Raw genomic sequence first — 13,789 nt, forward strand, 5'->3', positions numbered from 1 at the left:
AGTATTTCAGGAAAATGAAGTGTGTCAGTGTTAAATATATACAAGTGCTTCTCTCTTCAGTCTTAAATATACACAAGTGCTTCTCTCTTTTATGATTTCAGCATTTCTTACTCTTCCAGTATATTAATTCTGGCAGTTAGCCATGCTTTTATCTTCCAGTCTGCTAGTGAAAACCATACTTAGGTACTGCTCTGGAGTCAGCTCTGTGTCCATACATGGAAACTATTCTTTAGTATTCAACAGAAATAAATCCTACTTAGTTAAAATATAATTTTCTACAAAATTTGTGTGTGCCCACATTAGCTAATAAATATAATAGCCCCTGAAAATCTTTGTCTTGGAAAGCTCTTAATGAATGTCAAATTCGAGAAGACTGTGTTAGTGCTGTTTTCTCATTAAGTTAGAGCACATGGACACAGTGCAGAACAGGAAAGCACAGTGATTTGCTGCGGAGGAGGCGATCTCTGCCTTTGAACTGTTTAAGCTATCTCTACATCTTCCTAGAGCTTGGGGTGCTTGAGGACAGCAGATGCCTCTGTTGCTCTTGTGGCAATTCACCTGCTTCTTCCCCTGCACCTGCTTCTTCCCCCAGTGCTCAACAGAGATAAGTTGTCTTAAAAAGAATACAAATTGTCCTGTGTTTTAAAAAAGCAAGCAACCAACCCTCCACCACTACCACTAATAAAAAAAAAACCCTAGTAGGGGTGATTCAGCAATTATATCTAAGCAGAAATAAAAATGTGAAAGAAGGAGAAAGAAAAGAAAGATATTATGTGTGACACTCCTAGCTTTGAAAAGATTTCTAGATATAAATTCTCCATCCCCTTTAGCCTTGTTGGCAAGGTGCTATGCTCTGTTTTGAGGAGGGGTTTACAGATAGGACAGTGGATGCAAGAACAGTGAGATGGTATTAGGTTGCCCTCTTCAGTTGTGACAAAGTAGGTTGACTTCTGCAAAATTATCAGTTTATTGTTGCTTTTTGTGCAGCATCTCAAATTATTTTTCCAGACTGAAGACAGTATTTTTTGTCATTTTGAAACTGTTACAGGTAAAATAGATTATGTAGCTGAAGATACCTCCTCTTACACATGTGATAACAAAGATGTCTGTGTGTGCACAATCAGGTTGAAAGCCAATACTCCTGTTGCACAGGATAAAAATAAGTAATTTGTGAGAGTCATTTTGTGAGAGGCAGCATCATATTCTTCTCGTGTCTCTTCTTCATCTTTGCAGAAGACACTATGCTACATGTCAGAATTACTGGGAATAAATTGACCTCTCTGCTTCCTTTCCACAGAACTGACAGGATAGTCAGGTTTAATTCTGAAACAAAGTGTTTCTTGTGAAAGGAGGAATTGGCCATTTGGGCAGAACAAATGCTGTAGTGCAGAGAAAGGACAGATACTCCAGACGAGGTTAAACCTTTCTACTTTAAAAGAGGACAGCAGAGTGTTTTGTGGCTCACTGGCCAAAGCTGTATTCCAGTGTGTCCAAGAGAATGCAAGAGATGAAAGAATGAAAAAATTAATAGAGAACAAGTTGTGTACAGCATTTCCAGGCTTGTTTAAATTTGTGTTTTATTCCATGATGTAGCCTGATGAAGGTCATTGCCTGTACTGAGCACTAGCAGCAGCTATCAACATCAATAACCATCAAGAGTGCTCATTGCTTCTTGGGATCTGGCCCTCTCCACTTTACAAAGACTGGCATTCTAACATTGACCACTGGACCATTAAAAATACCTGTCTAACTCCTGAGGTTTAAATAATGAGCAGATACAAATATATCTCTGCCTACATATATTACATGTATAATTATTTTTTTAATGCAACCTTTTAATTTTTCCCCCCTGCATATGTTAAATGCTTTAGTTACATTATAATACAATGGTATGTAGCCCTTGGTGCAATTTTAGAAAGGGAAGGAAACAATTTGACAGTGAGGAAGAAAAAACTAAGCCATGCATACAATTGCGCTGCCAGCCAGAGCATGTTTGGACGGAGGTAGTAAGAAAGAAAGGGAAGGTGCTAGGAGAATCATATTAAAGAGAATGACAAAAAGTTTCTCAAGGCTGTGAAATCTGACCTCATTCAGGGAAAAAATTCATCAAAATCTGATTCAAAGTATTCCATTGACTTTCCTGGTCTTTGTGTTGGTTGTTCTCAGAAATTCCTGTTAGCCCTGGGATTTTCCTTTCTGTGGCTCAGAGGAGAAACAAAGATCCCTGGGAGGTCTAATTTATGTTTAAATATGAAGTAGAGCAGTCAGTTGAATAGTGGAACAAATGTTTGGCCACAGTTTCACAGGAGTGTTTCCACAGTCCCTAGAAGAGCGAGCCACCGACACACCCAACTCTTTCTTTCTCCTGCCTCTACCTGAGATTCACAAGGAAATAAAAGGAAAAAAAAAAAAAGTGCATGAAGGGCAGACTGGGCTGTGATATATTCTCACTTGCAACATATACCTAGCTTTGAGCTGGGTACTCAAATCACCAAAACTTTGCATGTTTGTTTTTGTTTTTTTTTTTATTTGCTATGAAAAATACCTAAGGCTTGTCTGGAGAAACCAAATTCTGAAGTGAAAGGAAACTTTTAAAACTTACCTGTGAAAAACCAGTGATTCTGTACCTGAATTTGCTCTGAGTTACAGCCATTGATTTGGCCAGTGTTTGGGTCAACCTCCTAAAGGGGAATTTTGCCACACAGAGTACGTGTGTGCTGTATGCATCCCAGTGTGTCCTCAGGTGCAGCTTTGCCTTTCAGTTCTCATAAAGACCTTACAGGAGGTGTAAGTGATGTAGTGCTGTGCAAAGCAGCCTTTTGACTGTGAACTGAATTTGTAATTGATATATCTATGAAATAAACAAACCATTAATGTTTCCGAGCAGGTTAACCACAGGAGCCCTTCAATCTGCACTGGATCGTGTCTCTGTGGTAACATATTAGGCTCTGGTTTATTTAGAGTAAAGAAGCCTAAAGGAGAACTGACTGGAGACAGAGTATGAAAAACCCATGCTCCAGTAGATAAATACAAAAAATTGATTTAATACAGCAACTACGCAAAACAGTTTCGACATTCTTACATTGAACTTTGAAATAAACAACAAGTCATGTGCAGCGATAGCCATTTGGTGATGATAAATAGGGAGAGTTCAGGAATATGAAAATGGAATGCTGGCAATAGTGGCATGAAAATGGAACTCTGGCAATGAAACCAAAGGAAGGAAAAATTATATTTTCATGTACATGGGTCAAAAGGGTTGTTCCCTATGTGTAACAGGCTATAAGATACCTATGTGAAACCATAGAATGGAAAGAGGATCAAGAGAAGGGAGAGATGAGCGCACATTCCCGAAATTCTACACCTAACTGACTGGACATCACTGTGAAAATGTCACTCTTAGATGACACTTCCAGTCCCTTCCTCACATCCTGAGGAGGACTTTGAATGACAGTGATGTTCATGCACCATTGTGGTCCATATCTGAGCTGCATCTTTCTCACAGGATATTTGTCAGGGTGGCTTCACTGAGGTGTTCATGAAGGCTCTCTTGGTTACATCGAGCTGACAGTGTGAAAATCATCACTGCAGCCTCTAATAGAGACAGACTCGTGCTCTTTCTTAAATACAAGGGGAGTAACATAATCAAGGAAATACCAGGGCATGATCTGGGGCTACTTTTCAGCTGGTTTGTGTGTGCCAAAGCCAGATTGTTCCTGGATTGGTTGGTTGTGTGTAGAGAATAACATGAAATGAGGTTTCTCTGCCAAGGCTGAGATAATTGCTGTCAGTGTCATAGTGGTCTCCTGCATTTGCATGCCTGCTTACATTCAGAACAAGTGCAAATGTTTGAACAAATAACTCAGAAGGATTCAGAAATGGAAGAGGGAGAGAGACAATAGGTAGGAATATTCATAACAGTGCCGGAGAATACCACAGTTAAGAAAGAAATGTTAAATGAAGAAATCAAAAAGTTACTAAAGGAAAGGAAGAAAAAAATATGAATATGAAATATAAGGCAATGTTTTTCTCATGTAAACCAGCCAAGAGTCCATTCAAAGTACCACAGGAAGTTTCTCAACATATTTTTTAATTGAGGAATAGAAAAATTTAAAAGTAAGACTGTCGCCCTGATTCTTGAGTTTTCTAAAGCCTTCTGAGGTTACATTCTATTGGGAAACTTTCCCACACAGTTTCTGTAAATAACGTGTTGTTTTGCATTCCTTCATGGGGGTGGAGAGACTTGATGTACTAGTGGTTTGTCCAATGTCTTTGGAGAGGTGGCCCATTCACTCTCCAATCCACTGTCACCTTTAGAAAAGTATAAAAGTTGGAGTCAGAAAATAAACTTTCTCTTTTACCTTGCAAAGTGGCAAGTGGCTCGCATTGTGCATTCTCGTGTCCTATAGCGACATAAGACCTGATCATTATATGGGTGGACTACAGTAGCTCTTATGGGATTATTAGTCTGAGATTCATGTAGGAAAATTAGCTTTTGGGTAACAGTGCCGTGAACACTCTCAGCTTATAAATAACTTCTCAGGACCTAGACATATATCTAAGGTCACTTCAGATCAAGTTGTGTAATCATTATCAAACCTAAAATTCAGATCTGTGGGATTTGGGTCTGAATGGCACTGCTGGGAGTACCAAGTTTTATTCTAAGCTACTTATTATATAACTTCGTATTAAAAGAAACCAAATGTCAGATTATCTTTCAGGACCCACATGCCACTCATTTGAGATAGAGGAGCAAGGCAGAACATGGAATATGGATCTGACTGTTTAGATAAGATACTTTGGAAAAGTACAGAGAGAGGCACTGGGAAAACAGAAGTGCTGTCCTAAGGAAGTGAATGCAAAGGCTTCTTGCTACCAGGAAACTGTATTTGGATATTTTTGCCTGTAAGAGAATGTTTAATTCTGTTTAATTCTTCACCTTGTGATTTCTCAGCAAGGCTGGCAAAACACAGCATTGTACCAATTCCATCCATCAGTCGCAGCACTTGTGGGACAGTACCTGCCTCAGTCTGTGGGAGCTCTGCAGTCAGCTCAGATGGGTTTGGCATTTATCTGGCATTGCAAAATCACTTCACAGATCCTGAATATTAGGTGACCACTGAGACAAGAGTCTAAAACATTCTATGAATACTAATGAGAAAGCAAAATTTTCTTCATATTTTTTGTTGTTAGTCAGATTAATGATAACATACAGTGAACATTTTTAAGGTCATTAGAAATAAAAATGTACTTTTCACTTTTAAATATTTACACATAAAAATTATTAATAAGGGAACCAATTATTCTGTTTTGGTAGAAACAACAACTCCAGAAGACTGTCAGTTTTGAGAATAAATTTATGTTTATTCATTAGTGCTTTATGGGCTTCCAGAGCTATGTGTTACTGATATTCTCAATGTTAGGAAGGGATGTGCTTGGCCTGGTTCAATATCAAGTTTTTTCATTAACTGAAGAACTTGAATATATTTAAAATAAATTCCTGTTGATTGTCCTGTCTGTGCTTCTGTTGAATATTTGAATACACTAATGAAATAGAGATAAAATACAGGTGATGCAGTAATAATATTGTTTTCTACAGCAATAGTAATACATATAAAGTCAATTGAATACTGTCTGAAGTGTTTCACTTAACCAAATAAGATGAAGAAAATCTTCTATTTTCCACTAGGTGTCAGTCAATCTATTTTTTTGGTTAAATAGGATCTGCAGAAGAAATTTGAGAGCAAAAAGCTGATGCCAAGCTGCTATAAAAATAGTTACATTTTTTTGTGAATACCAGAGGTATTTTGAAAGAATTAGACCAAATGGATGACTTTTTAATTTCAATTGTGCCTCTGTTTGTTTTGTTCACTTTACATTTTCCATTTAACAGCAATCAAGAAAACTCCCACAAACTCCGACCCTGATATTGCTCCAGGGAAACAGGGGAGAAGGAAGGAAGAGAAGGAGCAGCCTGGCCTTTACCGTGGAGACTCTGCTTGCTTATTTCATGTCAGTCCTGAGCCAGCAGCAGCAGGATTCAAAGCTTTTAAGGGGAAGAGTGCCCAAGACAGCAGAATCCAAAAACTTTCAAGAAAGATCGAAAGCATCGGGCATTTGAACTGCCACTGTACTAAATGGAAATGGCACCTTTCCCAGGGCAAGGCATGATAAGGCCCTTGGGAAAGGTCTTGAGGGTGCAGGAAGAGTGCAGAAACATCTGTGCAGGAAAAGAGAAGACAAGATGGACACAGTGAGAGGAGTGTGCCAATATGGATTTGAAAAGGGGAACCAGACATAGCTCTGCTAATGGTAGCCTTGGCCCCACGTTGCTGGTCCTAGTGGCCATTGAAGGTTACCAACCTCTTCTTTTGCCAGGCTTGGCCAGACCAGAGCTGCTGTGGGAAGGCAGCACCCAAAAACATACAGGAAAGGAAAGGTCAGAAAAGGGATGGTGCAGAGCAAGACATTTATCAAGCAGACAAAGCGGGCAAGATGCTGCTACTTAAAGTACAAGAAGAAAGAAGGTAACAGCCCTCAGTCTGGCTTCATGAAAACAGCCCATCTCTTGTGTGTGTACCTGTGTCCCAGCTACAGCTTTCAGTGCTTCACATACACACCTGCTCTGAACAGGCTGCTCATACATGGCTCCTGAGGCTGTCTGCTGTGTCCCAGGTAGTTGTGTAAAGCAGGACTGTTAATCCCTAAGGTTCTGTAAAATCATTATTTTGAGACCTGCAAGGGTCCTTCTCTACCCCAGCCACATAAAGACCAGCAGGTTACCTAAGGGAGCAGTGATCTGAGGGGCCAATACAAATGTCTGAGGTATCTGTTAAAAGAGAGCAGTAGTTTCTGACAACAGTTCAATTTACATCCCTTGTCCACCAGGGAAAGAGTTAAAGACTAACTGTGCTCATGTAAGACGAAGCCCTCTCTGAAGAATTGGTAAGCAATGTCCATAGGGACAGCAGGGGAGCAGGGCTGTCTCTGCAGTCTGCCCAGAGAGCCAGTTGGTTTTGCTCTGAGTCTGTGGCTGCTGGGTTATGTGATTTGGGAGTTCAGAAACTCCCAGTGTGGAATTCTATTGTCCAGCCTGCATTTTCTACACTGACACCAGTGTCCTGTCATCTGTGTGATATTTTGCAAGTTACTGCTCTTGTCTGCTGGACTGCCTCATTTCACTGCAGTGCAGTTATCCCATTCACCCAGCCATTAAGCCAATAATGTCATGGGAATTACTGAAATAATCTGGTAGAGGAATTATGGTGTACTTTAACACAGACCCCAAAATCTAGCAACTAGTTTGTTGTATTTATTATTGCATTGCTCTTCTTTGTGGCTTAAATATTGGTTATGGTGCAACAGAGAGAGAACTGAATCTTTTCATGGGTCTGTTTGTGCAATTTTACAAGACACACAGAATGGGCAGACTCAATGGCAGCTACAAAAATCCTTCAGGCTTCCTGATTTGCTTTTCTTCCCTCTGAAATACCCAGAGTATACCCAGAGCTGTATCTTACTTTACATAACAAAAGATGAAGTAAGGCACCTCACTGTGCCTGAGGTGGTTAGAAGAAAGCCAACACCAGTCCATGCTCCTCCTGTGAGTGTTGGAGCTGTCAGAGCAGCCAGGAGCAGCATGGCCTGGGAGCCCAGGAGGTACCTGGGTCACCACCTGGAAGAAGTCAGCAGCAAGGCTTTGCAGGATGAACTGGGAACCAGCTGTCCCATGTCTCTGAGCTATCCCTCAGCAAACCTCTTCAGCCCTCCTCATTCAGCTCAGCTTCCCTGCTTGGAGGATGAAAATCCGCTAATATCTTCACAGTGCGCTTCCAAGCTCCGACATCAGCAGCCTCATAGTGTAACTTCAGGGACTTGAAAAGGAATGTTTAAATTTTCTCATATTGCCTATGGTATTGAAGTAAAGGGTAAGTTTCTGCATTGGATCAGACATGGAAAGACTTTTTCTAGAAACATGTGATTTGGAAGGCGTGTATCAGTGTTTGCCAAGAAACATATTCAAGTACTCTTATTAATAGCAGACCTACGCTAACCATTTTTCAAGTCATATATCTAATATAGGCTATGCTTTTTGGAGGTCACTGGAATTGCCTTCTGCCATCCTTCCAATAAACTGTGAATCTCTGAATATATTGGCTGCAAGCCAAAAGGAGGTACTTTTTCCTAGCATGGTAAATTTAGGAGGTTTAGGGCCTGAATGTCCCCTGTATCTTTGTGAAGGCACTTCCAGATGAGCCGGAGGCTGTTGCTTAATGCTACCTATCCCTCCACCCCCAGATATTTAACTAAGTTGTTTAGCTCTTGCATACTTTTAATTTAAATCTCATGCTTTTCTTCCTTTAGTCTGATGTATTTCAAATCAAGCTCATACAAATCTTTCAACCAAAAGGTTTTTAGAGTGTATGTATGCAGGGGTGTTGGTTTGTGACAGTGCAGGGCTGGGGGAAGGAGCCAATGGTCTCAGGATGAGCCAGGAGTGCCCATGGGAGATTTCACAACTGCCTTGTCATGTGTGCCTTGGCTTATAACAAGCCTACAAAAACCAAAACCCAACAACATTAGCTGATTTTGTTAAAATTGCATGTCTACTCAAGACTGATGTCTTTGGTGCTGGAATCAGTGCTGCTATTACACTGTGTTCTCTTCCTACTATTCACAAACATCCATGATTTCTAGCTCAGCTGTGTTTTCCTCCCAGCTGGCAGAAACCTTGGCTGTGAAGTGTGGGAATAAAACTTGGGATCTGCTGCGGCCAATTTTTATTTTGCTGTTGAAATTCTCACCTCTGTGAAATCACTACAGAAAAATGTTTTTATTTATGATGTTTTATTTATTTTCTATTTCTATGACACGTACTTCAGAAATGTAAGAACCCTCCTTTGTTTTTCTGTGTGTATCCAGCTCGTTCCCAAGGAACGAGTGTGGCTGCGTATTTGTTTGAGGTGGAGGCGTGAGGGAAGTGTTGGCTCCCAGTGCCTGCCCTCAGCTGAGCACATGGGAGCTCTGGCTTTCCATGTGTGGCTGTGCAGATACCCAAGTAAAAGGGCTTCCTATAGAGGTCTTCAGGACAGTGCTTTCTCCTGCTGCGATGCTGGAATGGAAATGCTTTCTGGCTGCTTTCCTTTGAGGTTGGTGCTCTGTCCTTATACAGCACAGCTTTCTAATAGCTGACTTCCAGTGAAACTCTGAAATATTGAGCAGCTGAAAACTCATCGTGTGCCTCTCACTGTAAGGGACTATTGGCCACTGGGCAGAATTACTGATCTTTAATTACAGTGTCTGTACAGATAATGATCAGCCTGGAGCCATAATCAGATATAAAAAGTCTCTGAAACAATCTATAGGCCAAGTTCTATATTTATGTAAAGCCCCAACAATTGGGAAGGCATGCCAACACAAGTTGTTAATGCCACCATATTTTTATCATGTAAATATGGCTGTGTAGTTAGTGATGATCAGGGTTTCTGGATATGGCACTGCTGCCACACACAGAAAAAGTTATTTCATCCAGTTGGTGGCATTTGAGAGTGAATTGCATACTGACAGTTCTGAAGTGAAAGGAACTTACTATACTTGAGGAGACCAAGAAAGAAGCAGCTTTTCTCAGTTTTTTTTTTGGAACAACTGCACTGACTTGGAGACTGTAATTCCCTGAGGAAGCTATGTTCAGCTATAAATATCCCCTGAGCTAGCTCAGTGGGTTTATCTGGACTGGGGCTAATTTATAGGTATGGCACTGGACTCTCAGAGGGGCATATTTCTTATACTCTGTGAATATAAGAACAGTGATGGGTAATAATGACCAAGGAAAAGTCTGAGATACATCTTAACAAAATGCTTAATCCCTGACTATTCTGAATGTGAACCTCCCAGCAGTCCCCGAGCAAACAGCTAGGGGACAATTGGTGTCTTGAGGCAGAGTTTGTCTGCAGGGAAAGCAGAAGATGAAAAAAGAGCTATGCTTCTTTGTCATTGTATGTGCCTGGTGCTAAATAATAAATCTTTTCAGAAGTTAAATCTAAGTAAAGCTGCCCACAATAGACACCCCCACTACCTGTGCTGGTGGGTAGCAGGAGGAGAGACCTGGTAGTGGTAGATGTGCTTTACTCCTGCAGGTAAGTTTCCCACATCACAAGGGAGCAGGGCAGTGAAGCAAATTGTGGAATTGGGGTGTGTAGATATCAGTCTGAATAAAGTTAAAAATACTGCAGTGAGTGAAGTTTTGGAAGGAAACAATTTAAATGTACTTCATGTTGGTTCTTGGAGAGTGTTTGCCCAGGGAAAGCTGCTGGCATGGAATGTGGTCTCTGTTGTTCCCTCGTTTTAAAGGCAATAGGAGAAGAATGTTACATGTACCTGTTTAAAAACCTGATGAAGAGATCGATATGGTCGCTGTTCTTCTGAGGTCACTGCATGAGCTTGAGGAAATGGATAGATGACTACCCAAAGCACAGGATGAGGCAATTTGGAAAGAGTTGTCACAATGGAGAGTGCCATCCATGTGGCAGTAGGCCTAGGCTTATCCATGTTTACCAAGAAAGAAAGTAGGTACTTTTTCACCTATCACAGATGCATCACAGGGAATATGACAGTAAAAGAGATGAATAAAAGCCAAATTAATTTTTACTAGACCTAGAAATACCGTGTTGAATAGTGGCTGGTTCCTCCTTGGGAAGTGTCCGTGTATGAATCTCAAACACTTGGACAAATGCTATCGCTACACAGCAACTCCAGACAGCTGTGCTCTCACAGGTTGGTCTCTCTCCTGATGAAAAGTGACTGGGTGCAATACTTGCCACCAGAAGCAATACAGAGTGAGGCAGCTGACTTCCCTGAAGACACCAGCTTTAGCCACAATTTGTAATGGTTGCTTTTCCAGGCTGGCAGAAAATTATGCTCAGCTATTTCAATGCCAGAGTGGGTCTCAGTTCTCCAGGAACAGGTAGGTTGTGGTATAGGACACATGAGAAGCTAAAGATTTCTTGCACTTGGACACATATAGCCAAATATCTTAAAACAGATCAAGGTCTAATCAAGTTCTCCTCTTATGCCAGCCAGGGAAGCTTCTAGACAGTCCCTCCTCTTATGTAAATGCATGCAGTTTAGGGGAGAGACTGGTGGTTCAGAACTTGAGCTCCCCAAGAGGGTGGTGACAGGCCCCTTACCTTAGAGCATTGCTAAGCACGATGCAATCTAAGCACCTAGCCTGAGCTGTGCATACGCCTGTGAGAGGTTTTGTATCAGATCAGGGTGGGCAAAGAGAGAAGGAAATGAGATACCAGGATCTGAGCCTGATCTGACTGCAGTGCTGGATCTGACAGGATGGAGAGAATGTCACAGGCAGGCAAAACACACAAGCAGTGTAGAACTGATTGTAAAAGAGAGCTTGCAGGGTTTAACAGGAGGTTTGCAGAACAGAAAGTGTCTATACAGAAAAGAGGAGGACTGCGACAGCAGTGAATGATCTCAGAAGCTGTTGCTTCTCAGCACTCTGCAGTGCTCAACAGAGGGCAAGCAGAATATTTTCTCTGTGATTGGGAAGCATTTGGGGGTTGTTGGTGCTTTTGTGAAGTGTGCATCTTTAAATCACATACAGTATGCTTGATTAATAATCAAGGTAGAAAAAGAAATCAGTATTTTTCATCAGCTCCCTAGGAAATGTGTCCTAACAAAGGGCATCTCCTTGGCTATTCTCTGTTTCATGGCTTGAAACAGCTGCAAATTATATGTATATATTCTTTTCCCAGTTTATGATCCCCTGGACCATGCTAATGGTACACAACATTAATCGGATTTGTTTAAAAATATTAATCCAATTTTTTGTTTAATGGTACAAATCTGGGCACAACTGATAACAAAAACTTACAGCATCTTATCTCTTTAAGGAGCTAGCTAAATGCAGAGCCATTCATCACAGTGATAAGTAGTTCCTCAGGCACAAATACACACACATCGCAGTCCATGCATGATGCCGACCAGATACAGCTCTGTTTTCTGTCTGCTCTGCGTGGCGCTATCGACAAAGAGCTGTGAGCAAGGGCAAAGCAATACTCTCAGCAAATCCTTCACAAATGTTGGGGTTTGCTGCCCTATGAGCTTCTCTGGTACATTTTAAACAGAATCTAGGAGTCTTTTAGCAGGAGAGTAGACTGCAAATAAGACTTCAATCTCGCAATCAGCCCAGCATTTTGTTTGAAAATGGCTTTCTTGTCTTTGAGTCAGGCTAAAGCTGATGTCTGGGCAAAAGCAGCCCCAAGGTTTGCTGTGTTGAGAAGAGCCCTGCAGAGCAGAGATCACCTGCAGCAGTCCAGGGGGTGCGGGGGTGATGCAGTGTTTGTGCTGTGTCATGATCCTGAGACAACACTTGTCTTTGTTATCCAGTGCTGGCTCCAGATTCTGTAACCACCTTAAGGTAACACACTATGAAGGTGTGTTACCAGGGAAATGTGGAAATACTTAAAAATCATACTTGTAATCTTTTAAATGACAGTATTTTCTTTTTTTCTTTTACCCTTGAGTTTATGTAAGCATTCTTTTAATGAGGTTTATAAGCTCTGATATGTCAAAACTTGTTCCTGTGATTAGCATGCAACATTAAGGTTCAAATATTCTATTTGCATCTCTAGTTCAAAATCCTTTATACTTTAGCGCCCCATCACAAAATGTAGTTGATAGCACATCTGTTTCATCTCTTGTCTATCAAAAGTAATTTGATTTAGAAATCCTCTAGAGTTGTGTATAGATGAGAAGGAGCTCAAAGGAAAGTTTTTTAGATATTTTTGTTTCAGTTTCTTGCAAAACTTGCACTTTAAACTTATGATTACTGAAGCAAAATAATCTTTTTTTTCCCTCTTGGTGTTCTGGGGAAGTCTAACTAGGGAAGGCAAAACATAGAGGGAATGAAATTCATGTAGGAAAGCCAACTGAGGGACAGGCTTAAGTCATTCAAGGAGCCTGGGCTGAGTTCCTATTTATACCAAAGGTTTTTGGATAATTCATTCATCTCTGAGGCTGGGACAAAACGTGGCAGGGCAGTGGAAAGTGGTGGGTGGGTAACCAAGTCCTACACAATATGGAAAATGCTCATGCCCCAAATACTACTTCAGGGACTAGTTTCTGTAAGAATTAGGCAGAAGAGAAGGGCAGCAGAGTGAGCTTGTTTGTTTAGACACACAATGTTTGCCTTTATTTCTCTCTGTCTTTTCTAAGGACTGTGACGGCACTTCCTTCCTAGCTCATTTGTGTGGCTGCCTGAAAGGGATATGTCTAAATAGGGGTCAGAGCGACTTTGCTTGTTTGTTAGACAATATGGGAAGAAAACAGAGGCCATGAAGAATACCTCCCTCCCCTCTGTGCCCCAGGGAACATTCTTTACAAAATTTGGCAGCAACTCTGTCATCGCAAACCAGCAAAGCACTACATGGAGCAGCTGGCTCTGGAAACTGTTTTACTCATTTAACAGGATAGGAAGAGGAGGCAAAGGAAAGAAGCTTTTTTTAAAAAAAAATATATGAAGCCTCAGAGAAAATCTCTACATCAGTAAGATGGAATGTTTAAACAGTAAAAAGTTTGTGGTGGTTTTCAAGGAATTAAAACCAAAGAGTATGATAAGCTTGACTTTTTACCTGGTGCATTATAAAAAAAGAGCATAGTAAATATCATGTTATGTCCCAGATTGTGCTGCTGATCAATTTAAACAAATGCTGTCTATGATAGTGACCATTGCAAGGCTGTTTGCACACCAGCACAAGGTGCAGGCTCTTGTGAA

The sequence above is a fragment of the Taeniopygia guttata genome, chromosome 4 (genome assembly GCF_048771995.1).
Source record: "Taeniopygia guttata chromosome 4, bTaeGut7.mat, whole genome shotgun sequence".
NCBI classification, from domain to species: domain Eukaryota; kingdom Metazoa; phylum Chordata; class Aves; order Passeriformes; family Estrildidae; genus Taeniopygia; species Taeniopygia guttata.